The 17,833-nt window shown below is 39.9% G+C and overlaps 1 long non-coding RNA gene across 1 annotated transcript in view; it reads left to right on the top strand.

Annotated features, from left to right (window-relative positions):
* The first annotated feature begins 10,288 nt into the window (after positions 1 to 10,288).
* LOC309659421 overlaps positions 10,289 to 17,833 on the top strand; it is a 42,420-nt gene continuing 34,875 nt past the window's right edge. The window contains exon 1 of the long non-coding RNA XR_014262793.1: positions 10,289 to 17,833. This exon is cut by the window's right edge and continues 21,909 nt beyond it. This is a non-coding gene — a long non-coding RNA (uncharacterized lncRNA).

Here is a 17,833-nt window from a genome sequence, read left to right as displayed (position 1 = left end):
TGCAAAAATCCTCAACAAAATACTAGCAAACAGAATCCAACAGCACGTTAAAAAGATCATACACCATGATCAAGTGGGGTTTATTCCAGGAATGCAAGTATTCTTCAATATACGCAAATCAATCAACGTGATACATCATATTAACAAATTGAAGGAGAAAAACCATATGATCATCTCAATAGATGCAGAGAAAGCTTTCGACAAAATTCAACACCCATTTTTGATAAAAGCCCTGCAGAAAGTAGGCATAGAGGGAACTTTCCTTTGATTATTTGAAATGCTGATTAAAACAGGCCTTCTGCAGCAAAACTTGTAGATAAGGAAGTATCCCATGTTCAGTAGCTGTTTACTGTTCCATCTTTTGTTGTTGTTAATAAACTTTAAACCCCTTCAACTTTTTTTTTTTTTTTTTTAAGCACAGCTGCAGAATGCTGGCGGGTTCATTTAAAAATAATAATAAAATCATACAGAATGCTGCTGCAAATTTAGTGTCTTCCTACTGTAACTATAAATGTAAATTCGCCAAAAAAGATTTTTGTGCAATGTATAGTCATCATTGAGAATTAGAAAATATTTCTTCAGTATCCATGTATAAATTTTAAAAATTGCTCTGATTCTTAAGAATAAGCTTAACCAAAAAGGTGAAATATCTGTATATGGAAAACTACAAAACACTGATGAAACAAATTAAAGCAGACACAAATAAATGGAAAGATATCCATGTTCATGGGTTGGAAGAATTAATATTGTTAAAATGCCAATAGTTCCCAAAGCAATCTACAGATTCAGTGCAATCCCTGTCAAAATCTCAATGACAATTTTTAGAGAATTTCTTTAAAAGAATCCTAAAATTCATGTGGAATTTCAAAAAAAAACCCTGAATAGCCAAAGCAATTTTGAGCAAGAAGAACAAAGCTGGAGGTATTATAATTCCTGATTTCAAACTGTATGACAAAGTTATAGTAATCAAAACAGTACTAGCATAAAAACAGACATACAGACCAATGGAACAGAATAGAGAGCACAGAAATAGACCCACACATATAAGGTCAATGGATGATCTTCAACAAGGGTCTAAAAATACACAATGGGAAAAGGATAGTCTCTTTAACATATAGTGCTGGAAAAACAGGATATTCACTTGCAAAGGAATAAAATTGGACTTGTCTTACACCACACACACACACACACACACACACACACACACAAATCAACTCAAAATAGGTTAAAGATGTACATATAAACTTGAAACCATAAAACTCCTAGAAGAAAACATAGGGAAGAAGCTCCTTGACATTGGCCTTGGTAATAATTTCTTGGATATGACACCAAGAGCAAAGATAGACAAATGGGATTGCATTAAACTAAAAAGCCTCTGCACAGCAAAGGAAATAATCAACAAAATGAAAAAGAAACCTACAGAATGGGAGCAAATATTTGCAAACTATATATCTAATAAGGTGTTAATATCCAAATATATAAGAAACTCATACTATTCACAGCACTAAATAAATAAATAATAACCTGATTTTAAAATGGGCAAAGGAACTTAATAGACATTTCTCTGCAGAAGGCATGCAAATGACCAACAAGTACATGAAGAGGAGCTTGATATCACTAATCATCTAGGAAATGCAAATCAAAGCCACAATGAGATATCACCTCACACCTGTTAGAATAACTATTACCGAAAACTCAAGCGACAACAAGTATCGCGAGGGTGTGGAGAAAAGGGAACCCTGTACACTACTGGTGAGAATGTAAATTGGTGCAGCCACTATAGAAAATGGTATGGAGGCTCCTCAAAAGATTAAAAATAAAACTCCCATATGATCCAGCAATCCTTCTTCTGATTATATATCTAAAGGAATTGAAATCAAGATGTTAATGAGATATCTGCACTCCCATGTTCATTGTAGCATTATTCATAACAGCCAAGACAGGAAAGCAGTCCAAATGTCCATGAGTAGATAAAGAAGATGTGGTAAATGGGACATTATTCAACCTTTAAAAAGAAGGAAATTTTGCCATTTGTGACAACATGGGTGAACCTGGAGGACGTTATTTAAGTGAAATAATCCAGACACAGAAAGACAAATACTATATGATACCACTTATATGAGGCATCTAAAATAGTCAAACGCATAGAAGCAGAGAGTTGAATAGTGATTGGGAGGAGCTGGGAGAAGCAGGGGAAAGAGGAGGTATTAGTTAGTCAAAGAGCACAGTTTCAGTTCTACAAGAAAAAAAAAATTACTCTGTAATTTAGAGTCTCCTGAAGATTTGATATGGTATACGTTTAAGATTTGATTAGCCAGAAATTATAATACATTTTCAAGTAAGTTTTTATGAGAGGGAATAGAAAAGAAAAAATAAGAAGTCAAAATCTGATCCTATTTCAAAAAAGTAACCTCAGCTTATGCCCTACGTCAGTTTAATCACCTTTACCCTTTTATTTTATATTACTGTATAATGAGACTTGACCTTGAGTCACACTAGATCATTAATTCTCAAAGATATCTCAAAAAGAGTCCTGTGTCTCTAAATACAACCCTCAGAAAGTGAAGAAATGTGAATGTTTTCAATCAACGGAGAAAATAATCCCACGGTGGAATCAAGTCATATTTAAGGCTGTCAATTATCACTCTCATCAGCCTATCATCTTCTCGCTGATGAAAGGGAGCCACCATTTCTGGCAAATGTGAGCTCCCCATCCTGTATCTCACTTCACTAACACCTGAGATTGTTCCATCGCTAATTGCTCCCAGAACATGGACCTGTAAAATCCTGTTTCTCTGCCTGGCTGCTCAGTATGTACCTTTGTTCCTCATCCGATGGCCCACACCCAAGTGACAACATTTCACACTTATTTTGTTTTTAAATGATTTACCAGTGTACCGGTGGTATTTCCTAAACCCCCTACCCACAGCCTTGCCCACCCTTTTAGATCCTTTCAGCCTTGTTGATTTGCCTGTGATTCTTTCTGTCTTCTCAGCAAGCCTCTAGGAAATATCTAGACTAATCTTTACCTCTCTCACCCCGTCAGCTTGCATGTGCTATTGGTTGTGTGCCTTGCAGAATGAAATCCTGTGTGCTACATATATTGTTAGGTCAGGCATTTGGGGAGTTCCCTAAACATTTTCCTCTCTTTTAATTCCCCAATTTACAAGTTATTTTTTTAATCTTGAAAAAATAAGGGTTTTTTTTGGGGGGGCGGGTGGGTGCAGCTCAAATTTGGACTCCACTTATAAGAAAAAAAAAAAAGATAAAGTAAAGTTTGCCTAAAATGGAATGTTCTCTTACTTGCACCCTTGCCTACCCTCGCCTGCAAATAAATTATGGGATGTTTGTGGGAGATGTTCTCCTTAGCACAATATCTTTTTTTTAGGAAAGAAATGCTTAATGTATTTTTTAACTTTATGACTTTAAAAAGACAAACTACTTCCTGCATCTCCACTTACTGAAGCAGTTAGTTTTTCTTCTAACATTATTGTGAAGTATCCCCAACTGCCTATTGCAGGCCCACAGGTGTTCTCCTTTTTTTTTTTTTAACATCTTTATTGGAGTATAATTGCTTTAAAATGGTGTGTTAGTTTCTGCTTTATAACAAAGTGAATCAGCTCTACATATACATATATCCGCATATCTCCTCCCTCTTGCGTCTCCCTCCCACCCTCCCTATCCCACCCTTTAGGTGGTCACAAAGTACTAAGCAGATTTCCCTGTGTTATGCAGATGCTTCCCACTAGCTATCTATTTTACATTTGGTAGTATATATAAGTCCATGGCACTCTCTCACATCGTCCCAGCTTACCCTTTCCCCTCCCTGTGTCCTCAAGTCCATTCTCTACATCTGTGTCTTTATTCCTGTCCTGCCCCTATGTTCTTCAGAACCGTTTTTTTCCTTTTTTCTTTTAGATTCCATATATATGTGTTAGCATACGGTATTTGTTTTTCTCTTTCTGACTTACTTCACTCCGTATGACACACTCTAGTTCCATCCACCTCACTACAAATAACTCAATTTTGTTTCTTTTTATGGCTGAGTAATATTCCATTGTATATATGTGCCACATCTTCTTTATCCATTCATCTGTTGATGGACACTTAGGTTGCTTCCATGTCCTGGCTATAGTAAATGGAGCTGCACTGACCATTGTGGTACATGACTCTTTGAATTATGCTTTTCTCAGGGTATATGCCAGTAGTGGGATTGTTGGGTCATATGGTAGTTCCATTTTTAGTTTTTTAAGGAACCTCCATACTGTTCTCCATAGTGGCTGTATCAATTTACATTCCCACCAACAGTGTAAGAGGGTTCCCTTTTCTCCACACCCTCTCCAGCATTTATTGTTTGTAGATTTTTTGATGATGGCCATTCTGACCGGTGTGAGGTGATACCTCATTGTACTTTTGATTTGTATGTCTCTAATTGTTAGTGACATTGAGCATTCTTTCATGTGTTTGTTGGCAATCTGTATATCTTCTTGGGAGAAATGTCTATTTAGGTCTTCTGCCCATTTTTGGATTGGGTTTTTTGTTTGTTGGATATTGAGCTGCATGAGCTGCTTGTATATTTTGGAGATTAATCCTTTGTCAGTTGCTTCATTTGCAAATATTTCTCCCATTCTGAGGGTTGTCTTTTCATCTTGTTTACGTTTTCCTTTGCTGTGCAAAAGCTTTTAAGTTTCATTAGGTCCGATATGTTTATTTTTGTTATTATTTCCATTTCTCTACGAAGTAGGTCCAAAAGGATCTTGCTGTGATTTATGTCATAGAGTGTTCTGCCTATGTTTTCCTCTAAGAGTTTTATAGTGTCTGGCCTTACATTTAGGTCTTTAAAACATTTTGAGTTTATTTTTCTGTATGGTTTTAGGGAGTGTTCTAATTTCATTCCTTTACATGTAGCTGTCCAGTTTTCCCAGCACCACTTATTGAAGAGGCTGTCTTTTCTCCATTATATATTCTTGCCTCCTTTATCAAAAATAAGGTGACCATATGTGTCTGGGTTTACCACTGAGCTTTCAATTCTGTTCCATTGATCTATATTTCTGTTTTTGTGCCAGTACCATACTGTCTTGATTACTGTAGCTTTGTAGTATAGTCTGAAGTCCAGGAGCCTGATTCCTCCAGCTCCGTTTTTCTTTCTCAAGATTGCTTTGGCTATTCAGGGTCTTTTGTGTTTCCATACAAATTGTGAAATTTTTTGTTCTAGTTCTGTGAAAAAAGCCAGTTGTAGTTTGATAGTGATTGCATTGAATCTGTAGATTGCCTTGGGTAGTATAGTCAATTTCACAATGTTGATTCTTCTAATCCAAGAACATGGTATATCTCTCCATCTGTTTGTATCATCTTTAATTTCTTTCATCAGTGTCCTGTAGTTTTCTGCATACAGGTCTTTTGTCTCCTTAGGTAGGTTTATTCCTAGGTATTTTATTCTTTTTGTTGCAATGGTAAATGGGAGTGTTCCCTTAATTTCTCTTTCAGATTTTTCCTCACTAGTGTATAGGAATACAAGAGATTTCTGTGCATTATTTTTGTATCCTGCTACTTTATCAAATTCATTGATTAGCTCAAGTAGTTTTCTGGTGGCATCCTTAGGATTCTCTAAGTATAGTACCATGTCATCTGCAAACAGTGACAGCTTTACTTCTTCTTTTTGATTTGGATTCCTTTTATTTCTTTTTCTTATCTGATTGCTGTGGCTAAAACTTCCAAAACTATGTTGAATAATAGTGGTGAGAGTGGACAACCTTGTATTGATCCTGATCTTAGAGGAAATGGTTTCAGTTTTTCACCATTGAGAACGTTGTTTGCTGTGGGTTTGTCATATATGGCCTTTATTATGTTGCAATAAGTTCCCTCTATGCCTACGTTCTGGAGGGTTTTTATCATAAATTGGTTTTGAATTTTGTCGAAAGCTTTTTCTGCATCTATTGAGCTGATCATATGGTTTTTCTCCTTCAATTTGTTAATATGGTTTATCACATTGATTGATTTGCGTATATTAAAGAATCCTTGCTTTCCTGGGATAAACCTCACTTGATCATGGTGTATGATCCTTTTAATCTGCTATTGGATTCTGTTTGCTAGTATTTTGTTGAGGATTTTTGCATCTATGTTCATCAGTGATATTGGCCTGTAGTTTTCTTTCTGTGTGACATCTTTGGTTTTGATATCAGGGTGATGGTGGCTTCATAGAATGAGTTTGGGAGTGTTCCTCGCTCTGCTATATTTTCGAAGAGTTTTAGAAGGATAGGTGTTAGCTCTTCTCTAAATGTTTGATGGAATTCACCTGTGAAGCCATCTGGTTCTAGGCTTTTGTTCTTTGGAAGATTTTATATCACAGTCTCAATTTCAGTGCTTGTGATTGGTCTGTTCAAATTTTCTATTTCTTCCTGGTTCAGTCTCGGAAGGTTGTGCTTTTCTAAGAATTTGTCCATTTCTTCCAGGTTGTCCATTTATTGGCATATAGTTGCTTGTAGTAATCTCTCATGATCGTTTGTTTTTCTGCAGTGTCAGTTATTACGTCTCCTTTTTCATTTCTAATTCTATTGATTTGAGTCTTCTCCCTTTTCTTCTTGATGAGTCTAGCTAATGGTTTCTCAATTTTGTTTATCTTCTCAAAGAGCCAGCTTTTAGTTTTATTGATCTTTGCTATTGTTTCCTTCATTTCTTTTTCATTTATTTCTGATCTGATCTTTATAATTTCTTTCCTTCTGTTAACTTTGGGATATTTTTGCTCTTCTTTCTCTAATTGCTTTAGTTGTAAGGTTAAGTTGTTTATTTGAGATGTTTCGTATGTCTTGAGGTAGGATTGTATTGCTGTAAATTTCCCTGTTAGAACTGCATTTGCTGCATCCCATAGGTTTTGGGTCGTCGTGTTTTCATTGTCATTTGTTTCTAGGTATTTTTTTATTTCCTCTTTGATTTCTTCAGTGATCTCTTGGTTATTTAGTAGTGTATTGTTTAACCTCCATGTGTTTGTAGTTTTTACAGATTTTTTTCCTGTAATTGATATCTAGCCTCATAGCGTTGTGATCGGAAAAGATACTTGATATGATTTCAATTTTCTTAAATTTCCCAAGGCTTGATTTGTGACCCAAGATATGATCTATCCTGGAGAATGTTCCATGAGCACTTGAGAAGAAACTGTATTCTGTTGTTTTTGGATGGAATGTCCTATAAATATCAATTAAGTCCATCTTGTTTAATGTATCATTTAAAGCTTGTGTTTCCTTATTTATTTTCATTTTGGATGATCTGTCCATTGGTGAAAGTGGGGTGTTAAAGTCCCCTACTATGACTGTGTTACTGTTGATTTCCCCTTTTATGGCTGTTAGCATTTGCCTTATGTATTGAGGTGCTCCTATGTTGGGTGCATAAATATTTACAATTGTTATATCTCCTTCTTGGATTGATCCCTTGATCATTATATAGTGTCCTTCTTTGTCTCTTGTAATAGTCTTTGTTTTAAAGTCTGTTTTGTCTGATATGAGAATTGCTACTCCAGCTTTCTTTTGATTTCCATTTGCATGGAATATCTTTTTCCATTCCTTCACTTTCACTCTGTATGTGTCACTAGGTCTGAAGTTGGTCTCTTGTAGACAACATATATACAGGTCTTGTTTTTGTATCCATTCAGCCAGTCTCTGTCTTTTGGTTGGAGCATTTAATCCATTTAAATTTAAGGTAATTATCAATATGTATGTTCCTATTACCATTTTCTTAATTCTTTTGGGTTTGTTATTGTAGGTCTTTTCCTTCTCTTGTGTTTCCTTCCTAGAAAAGTTCCTTTAGCATTTGTTGTAAAGCTGGTTTGGTGGTGCTGAATTCTCTTAGCTTTTGCTTGTCTGTAAAGGTTTTAATTTCTCCGTCAAATCTGAATGAGATCCTTACTGCATAGAGTAATCTTGGTTATAGGTTTTTCCCTTTCATCACTTTACATATGTCCTGCCACACCCTTCTGGCTTGCAGAGTTTCTGCTGAAAGATCAGCTCTAAACCTTATGGGGATACCCTTGTATGTTATTTGTTGCTTTTCCCTTGCTGCTTTTAATATTTTTTCTTTGTATTTAATTTTTGATAGTTTGATTAATATGTGTCTTGGCATGTTTCTCCTTGGATTTATCCTGTATGGGACTCTCTGTGCTTCCAGGACTTGATTAACTATTTCCTTTCCCATATTAGGGAAGTTTCCAACTATAATCTCTTCAAATATTTTCTCAGTCCCTTCCTTTTTCTCTTCTTCTTTTGGGACCCCTATAATTTGAATGTTGGTGCATTTAATGTTGTCCCAGAGGTCTCTGAGACTGTCCTCAATTCTTTTCATTCTTTTCTCTTTATTCTGCTCTGCAGTATAAGTAAAATAGTTCAACTATTTTATCTTCCAGGTCACTTAGCCGTTCTTCTGCCTCAGTTATTCTGCTATTGATTCCTTCTAGAGAGTTTTTAATTTCATTTATTGTGTTGTTCATCATTGTTTGTTTGCTCTTTAGTTCTTCTAGGTCCTTGTTAAACGTTTCTTGTATTTTCTCCATTGTATTTCCAAGATTTTGGATCATCTTTACTATCATTATTCTGAATTCTTTTTCAGGTAGACTGCTTATTTCCTCTTCATTTGTTTGGTCTGGTGGGTTTTTACTTTGCTCCTTCATCCGCTGTGTGTTTCTCTGTCTTCTCATTTTGCTTAACTTACTGTGTTTGGGGTCTCCTTTTCACAGGCTGCAGGTTTGTAGTTCCTGTTGTTTTTGGTGTCTGCCCCCCGTGGCTAAGGTTGGTTCAGTGAGTTGTGTAGGCTTCCTGGTGGAGGGGACTAGTGCCTGTGTTCTGGTGGATGAGGCTGGATCTTGTCTTTCTGGTGGGCAGGTCCACATCTGGTGGTGTGTTTTGTGGTGTCTGTGGCCTTATTATGATTTTAGGCAGCCTCTCTGCTAATGGATGGGGTTGTGTTCCTGTCTTGCTAGTTGTTTGGCATGGGGTGTCCAGCACTGTAGCTTGCTGGTCATTGAGTGGAGCTGGGTCTTAGCATTGAGATGGAGATCTCTGGGAGAGCATTTGCCATTTGCTATTACATGGAGCTGGGAGGTCTCTTCTGGACCCATGTCCTGAACTCGGCTCTCCCACCTCAGAGGCACAGGCCTGAGACCTGGCCAAGCACCAAGACCCTGTCAGCCACACGGCTCAGAAGAAAAGGAGAAAAAAGAGAAAGAAGAGAGCAAACAAACCAAAAAAACCAATCCACAAATGATAACAAGCACTAAAAATTATATGGAAAAAAAAAAAGAAAACGGACAGACAGAACCCTAGGTCAAATGGTAAAAGCAAAGCTATACAGACAAAATCACACAATGAAGCATACACATACACACTCACGAAAAGAGAAAAAGGAAGAAAATATATATACCGTTGCTTCCAAAGTCCACCTCCTCAACTTTGGGATGATTCGTTGTCTATTCAGGTATTCTAGAGATGCAGGTACAACAAGTTGATTGTGGAGAGTTAATCCGCTGCTTCTGAGGCTGCTGGGAGAGATTTCCCTTTCTCTTCTTTGTTCGCACAGCTCCTGGGGTTCAGCTTTGGACCTGGCCCCGCCTCTGCGTGTAGGTCGCCTGAGGGCGTCTGTTCTTCGCTCACACAGGACGGGGTTAAAGGAGCAGCTGCTTCGGGGGCTCTGGCTCACTCAGGCCGGGGGGAGGGAGGGGTACGGATGCGGGGCGAGCCTGCGGCGGCAGAGGCCGGCATGACGTTGCAGCAGCCCGAGGCGCGCTGTGCGTTCTCCCGGGGAAGTTGTCCCTGGATCGTGGGACCCTGACGGTGGCGGGCTGCACAGGCTCCCAGGAGGGGCGGTGTGGAGAGTGACCTGTGCTCGCACATAGGCTTCCTGGTGGCGGCAGCAGCAGCCTTAGCGTCTCATGCCCGTCTCTGGGGTCCGCGCTGATCACCGCAGCTCGTGCCCGTCTCTGGAGCTCGTTTAGGCGGTGTTCTGAATCCCCTCTCCTTGTGCTCCCCGAAACAATGGTCTCTTGCCTCTTCAGCAGCTCCAGACCTTTTCCCGGACTCCCTCCCGGCTAGCTGTGCACACTAGCCCCCTTCAGGTTGTGTTCACGCAGCCAACCCCAGTCCTCTCCCTGGGATCTGACCTCTGCAGCCCGAGCCTCAGCTCCCAGCCCCTGCCCGTCCCGGCGGGTGAGCAGACAAGCCTCTCGGGCTGGTGAGTGCTGCTCGGCGCCGCTCCTCTGTGCGGGAATCTCTCCGCTTTGCCCTCTGCACCCCTGTGGCTGCGCTCTCCTCCATGGCTCCAAAGCTTCCCACCTCCGCCACCCGCAGTCTCCACTCTCGAAGGGGCTTCTTAGTGTGTGGAAACCTTTCCTCCTTCACAGCTCCCTCTCACTGGTGCAGGTCCCGTCCCTATTCTTTGTCTCTGTTTTTTCTTTTTTCTTTTGCCCTACCTAGGTACGTGGGGAGTTTCTTGCCTTTTGGGAAGTCTGAGGTCTTCTGCCAGCGTTCAGTAGGTGTTCTGTAGGAGTTGTTCCACATGTAGTTGTATTTCTGATGTATTTGTGGGGAGGAAGGTAATCTCTACATCTTAGTCCTCTGCCATCTTGAAGGTCTCCTCCCACAAGTGTTCTTAACGTTAAATGTCAATAATGTTGAAGGTATTAAAAAGCTTTATGTTCTTTCTCCACAAGTGCAAAATACAGAAGAACACATGTGGAAGGATTTGAGATTTAGTAAAATAAACAAAGGCCAGAAGCTAGAGAAGGTTGTGGGTGGATGAAACACATCTACAGGGGTCTTGGAGGGGCAAAGCTTTCTGGGCGAGGCGGGAGCACCTGGCAAAATAAGCTAGATGGGCAGTCATTCAGGGGAGGCCTGAGAGGGGCATGAGCCTGCCCTGCTCAGCACATAGGAGTTTCGAGGCTGGAGGTGATCAGGGATGAATGGATTCAAAGGGGGCATGTGTGCAAGTGTGCACGTGTGCAAGCAGGGACAAGCTCAGAGGGCATTGTGCAGGCCAAAAAAAGGGTGGAGTCTTGTGGAGGTTGAAGGCAGGAGTGTTAGGGATAGAATCTGTAGGATTTGGAGACTGATCAGATATCTGAGGGGCAGCTAGCGAGGCGAGTGTCAACAATGGCAACAAACATTCTCGACTGAATTTCCTTTAGTTCTGGTCACATCCCCATGTGGTATTTCCTCAGCTCCTAGTTCATAAGGCTTATATTACAACTCAGTGTGTTGGTGTTTTTTCTCTGATTGTCTTACCTTCATAAATCTTCATAACAATGTTATAATCTTCTGGAGAACCTAGGTGATATCTTTTATTGCTCAAAATTGTCTCCCTGTTCAGGACTTTAACCAAAAGAAGGAAATTGACAGTCCTGAAGCCTGCAGGAGAAGCACCACCTAAATGATCTGGCCACCCAAGGAATGTTGAAAGGTGGGTGTCATGACAGCACCGGTCAACACTTCCTGGTAAGAAGGTCATACATTCAAGTACCATCTCAGAGTCTAGCCCTCCGTGAGGATCATCCCACCCTGTGTTTCTGGGGCTCTGTTGAGGCACATTTGCAAGAACGTCCACCTTGTCATCAGACAGGACTGAATGGAGCTTTAGTAAAAGAAGCAAAGCCCATAGGCACTAGATTATGCCTAATAGTTGTGCAGCCCCCGTTGACTCAGGGTCAGGTTTGCCTTGGCAAAACAGAGTTGTGCCCTTGATCTGAACTTCGTTGACTTTCCCTTGACAAAGGAAGAAGATGAGAGCTAGGCAAGAGGGTGTAGGAGGCAGAGGGAATTCCAACAGAGAACACATTCAGGAGGTAAATGATTATTGTCACTGGAGAAGGTATTTAGTAGGTAGCCAACTTCCTCCAAAGCTGCTATGAGGAAGACTTTATACTTTAGAATATATCAAATCTAGATATATTATTTCACTATTAGATAGTATCTACTTTCTCAGATTGCCCATATTTTAAAAAATAAACGCAACGGCAACAATAGCAGCTATCCACGCTGCCAGAAAGAAGAAAATTTTCCTCACATGTAATTAAAATTACAAGGTAATTGGGAGCCATTAGGTGGTTCCTCCCACAATAAATCATCTTGAACTTTCAGCCTAGGTTTACTGAGGCCTTAAGAGAACATGCAGGAAATATCTTGGGAATTTAGTTCCTCACTTGAATAAAGAAGTCCACAACTGACCTTAGTATTAAATACATAATCACTAAGAAAACTTTCCCATATTAACCAAATGCTCATCTATAATAGCACTGCAAATGGAACAAGTCATTTTAGTGATAAAGAATCATTACCTATAGTGCTATTATTAAATGATTCCTACAGAAGGTTATCTTTTGGAATGATCAGTTATTTACAAATCCTTTTGCTTTTTTTCTTTTCTCCTCTGCACCAAAATGTTCAGCATCTTAATGAGATGGACTTTGGGACCCAGAAGGATACTTTCACCTCAATTAATAATATGACCGATGGACATTGGAGAGCAACCAGATAGGAGACTCTCCTCCTGTTATTAATGATTCAGTGGTTAAGAAATTACAAGTCGCTAGATGCAGCAGCATAGCAGGGCAGTTAGTCTGATGGTGACGAAGACCAGCCACCAGCAACATCTAGGATCAGGAACCCTCGTCCTTTTCCCACCTCACCGCCACTCGCCTGGATACTGTGAAGCACATCCTTACACTGGGGCTGAAGGATCTTTCTGGAAATGTAAATCTGATTCAGTCTCTCCACAGCTTAAATACCTCAGTGGCTCCCTATTGCCCTCAGGGTAAAGTCCAAACTCCTCAGCAGGGGTTTATGAGGCCCCTCCTTCTGTAGGGGCCTCCTGTCTGCTTCCATCACTCTCGTCACTTCTCACCACATCACCCCATTGTGTTTGCAGGTCCTTGAGCTCTGCATGCACTTCCCCCCCCCCACCCCCGTCCTTTTCCCTCTGCCTGGAACACACCCCACTCCCTCCATCCAGCCTACTCCTATCCACCCCCTTTTTTAAATTATGAAATATACACACAGAGATTGCATGAAACACATATGGAGAATTTAAAGAAAAATTATTCAACAAGCATTCCAGAATAGCACATCCCAGAATCCTCTTCTGTGCGTCTCCACAAACACAACCCCAACTCTCCTCACTTTCCTTGCTTTTCTTTATGGCCTTACCATCAATGTATGCATTCCCTAAGCCGTAGCTTATTTCTGCCTGCTTTTTAAGTATTGTATGAGTATCTTGATTTTCCCCCCTCAACATTGTGTTTATGATCCAAGTTATTTAATGTAGCTGTAAATTTATTTATTTTCATTGCTGATACTACTCCATTGTACCACAGTTCATCTGTTCTGCTGATGGACGTGGGTTGTTTCCTTTGTGGGTGGCTATCACAAATAATACTGCTGGGAACATTCTTCTACACAGAGGCCAGTGCATATATGTGCACGTGCAAAGAGTTCCTCTAATTGCTGTCCCTAGGAGTGGAATGCTACCTCGCAGAGTATGCAAAACTTCAACTTTTCTACGTAATGCCAATGGTTTTCCCAAGGGGTGGTACCAGTTTGCACCTGCATCAGCAGTATGTGTGAGTTTGCTAATTCCTCTTTTCTGCTCAGGTCTCAGTTTTGACCACTGCATTGCAGAAAGCCTGCCCTACCCCTGAAAGTGTGGATTAGGTGCACCTCTTTTGTACTTCTTTAGTACCTATGCTCACCTCATCATGACACTAGTCATACCTTGTTGCATGCACGTGACAGATGTGAAAAGATGCTGCTCAGATCCCCAACTGCTGTCCCTCTGGACCCACTGCTCCGCTAGTGCTGAGGCCACATATCCTTCAGGCTGCTCCCAGTCAAGGACTGAGCACAGTGAAGGTACAAATCCAGGCTCACTTCTGTTACACACAGGACTCCTCTGATGGGTGACTTGGGCTCAAAGACTCCCCAGTGACCCGGCACATCCTTTCTTGGAACTGCACTGCAGTGCAAAACTCTTCCTACCCACCCCTCCTTCCTTCCCCCAGCCTTGCACAGATGTCAGACCAGTAATGCAGTCTGAAAGCTCCCCCCACCTTCTCTGGTTCCCTCCCTTTGTCCTTCACAGGCATTTCCTCCAAGAAATCTCTTACATGTCTAATCCTATCTTGGTATCCACTTCTTAGAGAACCTAAACTAACACAATGTAATTTCCTCTTGATTTTGTGGCCTTAACAATCAACAGAAAAATTAGGAAAAAAGAAACTCTTGTGCCCCCAGTGCCTAATAGAGGGACTAGCACATGGTAGGTGCTGAGTAAATCTTGGTGAATCAATAAGTTATTTATTTTATAAGTGAGATTCCCACTTCTGTGCTTCGTATGAACACGCTTCTAGTGTCATCTGAAAGGCAGAAGAAAACTGCTTGGCCAAACTTGATACCTCCTTTATTTCCACAGGAGTAGCCTCAGACTGTACTTCCTAATTAAAAGGTATGGCCAGTGTGCAACGGTGAACGAAGCAGCTAAGATTCGCTTTCTTTCCATGAGGGGAAAGCAAAGTCTCCTATTAGGTCATTGGCTCAGGAATACTCTCCCTGGCTTCTCATTCCATAGTTCAGAAGCCTCTGACCAAGCCTCTGACGCTTCCTACCAGACTTGTGAGAATCCTAGAAAAGTGAAGGGACCTATCATAAGTAGCCTCTCAGATGGTCTCCTATGGTCCCCACCTACTGGCATTATACTTCATATAGTTCCCTGTCCTTGAGTGTGAGCCAGATTTAAAGACTAGCTTCTAAAGTACTGAATACAGCAGAAGTGATAGAAGATAACCTCGGAGATTAGGTTATAAAAAGACTGGGGTTTCCATTATAGTCTCAGAGATGGAGTGGAAAAGACACTGGGTTTAGAGCCAGAAGACCTAAGTGTAGTCTTTATCTGTGTGACACTGGCCAAGACATTTCAGGGAACAATAATACCTAACTAACTCCTCTGACTTTTATTCAGGAAGTGATATAAGAGAAAACTTTTATTGAGTGTTGTTCTACAGACTTTTTTTTGTATCAACACAACGATCACAGCAATCTGATGAGTGGATACTGTCATCAGCCCCATTTTATAGATGAGTCAACTGAGGCACAGAGATATTAAAGAATTTGCCCAAAGTAATACAGCTAGTAAGTGCTAGAGCCAGGATTTGCACACAGTAATCTAGCTCCAGAGTCCACATCATGAACACAACTCTATATCTGTGGGTGAAAGCACTTTATCTAAGACATTATAGGAATATAAATCATGCAATGACATATTGGTGTAAAGACAGACACAACAATCATTAGAGCAGAATAGAGTCCATAAACAGATCCACACACATATGGTCAACTGATTTTCAACGAAGTTGCAAAGGCAATCCAGCAGAGAGAGGATAGTCTTTTCAACAGGTGATTCTGGAACAACTTAATGTCTTTACACACACAAAAAAATGAACCTTGATCAATACCTCATACCATATGCAAAAATTAACTCAAAATTTATCATAAACCTATTTAGGTAAAACATAAAGTTATAAAACTTCCAGAAGAAGAAAATCTTTGTGACCCTGAGTTAAAGATTTCTTAGTCGCAACACCAAAAGCACAATTCATAAAAGAAAATACTGATAAATTGGACTTCATCAAAATTTAAAACTTCTACTCTTGAAAAGATATAGTTAAGAAACAAGCCAGATACCATGAGAAAATATTTACAAAATTCATGTATGATGAAGAATTTGTGTCCAAATATATAGAGAAATTGAAACTCAAAACGCAGCAGTAAGACAACTCAATTTTTTAAAATGGACAACTGATCTGAACAAACACTTCATCAAAGAAGATGACAAATGAGCACATGAAAAGATGTTCATCATTAGTCATTAGGAAAATGCAAATTGAAACCACAGTGAGCTACCACTACATTGTAATGGCCAAAATTTAAAAAACAAGAGCAAATATTGGTGAGGAGATGGAGCAACTGCGACTCTCCTACACTGCTGGTGGGAATAAAAATTGTGCAACCATTTTGGTAATTTCTTAAATGTTATACAGAGACCTACCTTATGGCTCAGCCGTTCTACTCCTAGGTATTTACCTAAGATGAATGAAATCATGTATCCACACGAAGACTTGTACAAATGTTCATAGCAGCTTAATTTGTAAAAGCCAAAAACTAGAAACAACTCAAATGACTATCAACAGATAAACAAATTGTGATATGCTCATGCAATGGAATACTACTCAGCAATAAAAAGGAGTGAACTCTTCAACAACATGGGTGAATCTTAAAATAATTATGCTGAGTGAAAGAAGCCAGACAAAGAGAGTACATACAGAATGGTTCCATTTATATAAAATTCTAGAAGTTCAAACTAGAGTGACAGAAAACAAATCAGCAGTTGCTTAAAGTAGAAGTGAATGAAAGAGATTACAAAGGGACATAAGGAAACTTTTGGGGGGTGGTAGATATATTTATTATCTTGATTAGGGCAATAGTTTCATGGTTGTGAACATATGTCAAAACTTATCAAATATATGCAGTTTTCATACCAATTATAACTCAAAACGCTATAAAAACTATAAATCATTCACATCATTATTATAGACTGAGCAAAGTTATTTTAAGTCATTGTCTGACTTACTTCTCCCCTCATCTTCCCCTGTTTCCCCTTCCCCAAATTCCTGGATAAGGAGTCAAGACCATACCCACCTCTGGTATTCATATCAATTAAGGGGGGAAAAAAAGTCCATGTGGAAAGAATTTTGTTAAGTTCTACAGGAGATGCAAAGTTGGATAAGAAATAGTTCATGTCTTCAAGAAGGTATAATCCAGGTAGAGAGAGAAGATATAAGTATGTTTAAAATTAAATTATCTAATAAAGTATAAGTATCAATTCTAAAAAATAGAAAACATTTAAAAAGAGAGTGATTAACCACCTAACGAAGAGTACAGGCAAAAATTTCCAAAGAGTTACTTTGGGCTGGGATGGTTCAAGAATGTTTCATGTAGGATGTGGGATTTGAGCTGGAATGTGAAGAATGGATAACATTTAGATAGATAGGAGGAGTAAAGAGAATAAACACAAGATGCTTTGATGGGGTCAGAGGATGGTGACATTGAGTGAATAAGTTGGATGGGAAGAAAGGTTTCTGTGGAAGAATCACAGGACTTATCCCTACAAAAGTGGGACCAGAGTTGGAGGGTCTTGAGCATCAGGCAGAGTCTAAGCCCCCAGCCTTTATTTCATCCTAACATGAAAAAGAACTTGTGAGGTAGTGAATCTTTCATGGTTGGAATCATTCGGCAGAGAGTGTATGAGCATACGTGAGGAATACAGAAAGGAGATAACTTCCCTGAATGGACAAGTTCCTCCCAATCCCAAGACACGGGTCACAGATTCATGGGCTTTGAAAGAATCATTAGAAGTAGCACTGGATAGTTGTCTGATACTATCTTGGTTCCTCCTGGAGGTAGTACCTGACTTCCTCATCAGCGTCAACAGGGACCTTATTTTCCCCTCGTCCACCCCGTGTTCAGCCAGGGAATGGAAGATGATCTAGGTGCAACCATAAGACTCTGTCCCATGATTCTGACTCCTGAGTGAATGGCTCAGAGATGTGAGGACCAGTTAGAAGTCATTCATCATGCTGATTAGACCCTGTCTGCTCCATGGCTGTGGCTATGCTTCCTGCTAACCAGCCCTCCAGATACTCTTGATTCCTGGCCAGTACTCTGATATACGGTTAATTCTGTGATTCCCCCCCAAATATCATTCCAACAAATTTTGTTTCTGCCTAAGACATTAGAGTCTGCTTCTG

This window comes from Balaenoptera physalus (genome assembly GCF_965194825.1).
Source record: "Balaenoptera physalus genome assembly, chromosome: 4".
Lineage (NCBI taxonomy): Eukaryota > Metazoa > Chordata > Mammalia > Artiodactyla > Balaenopteridae > Balaenoptera > Balaenoptera physalus.
The sequence above is the reverse complement of the archived record's forward strand: the minus strand, read 5'-3'. Positions and strand labels throughout refer to the sequence as shown.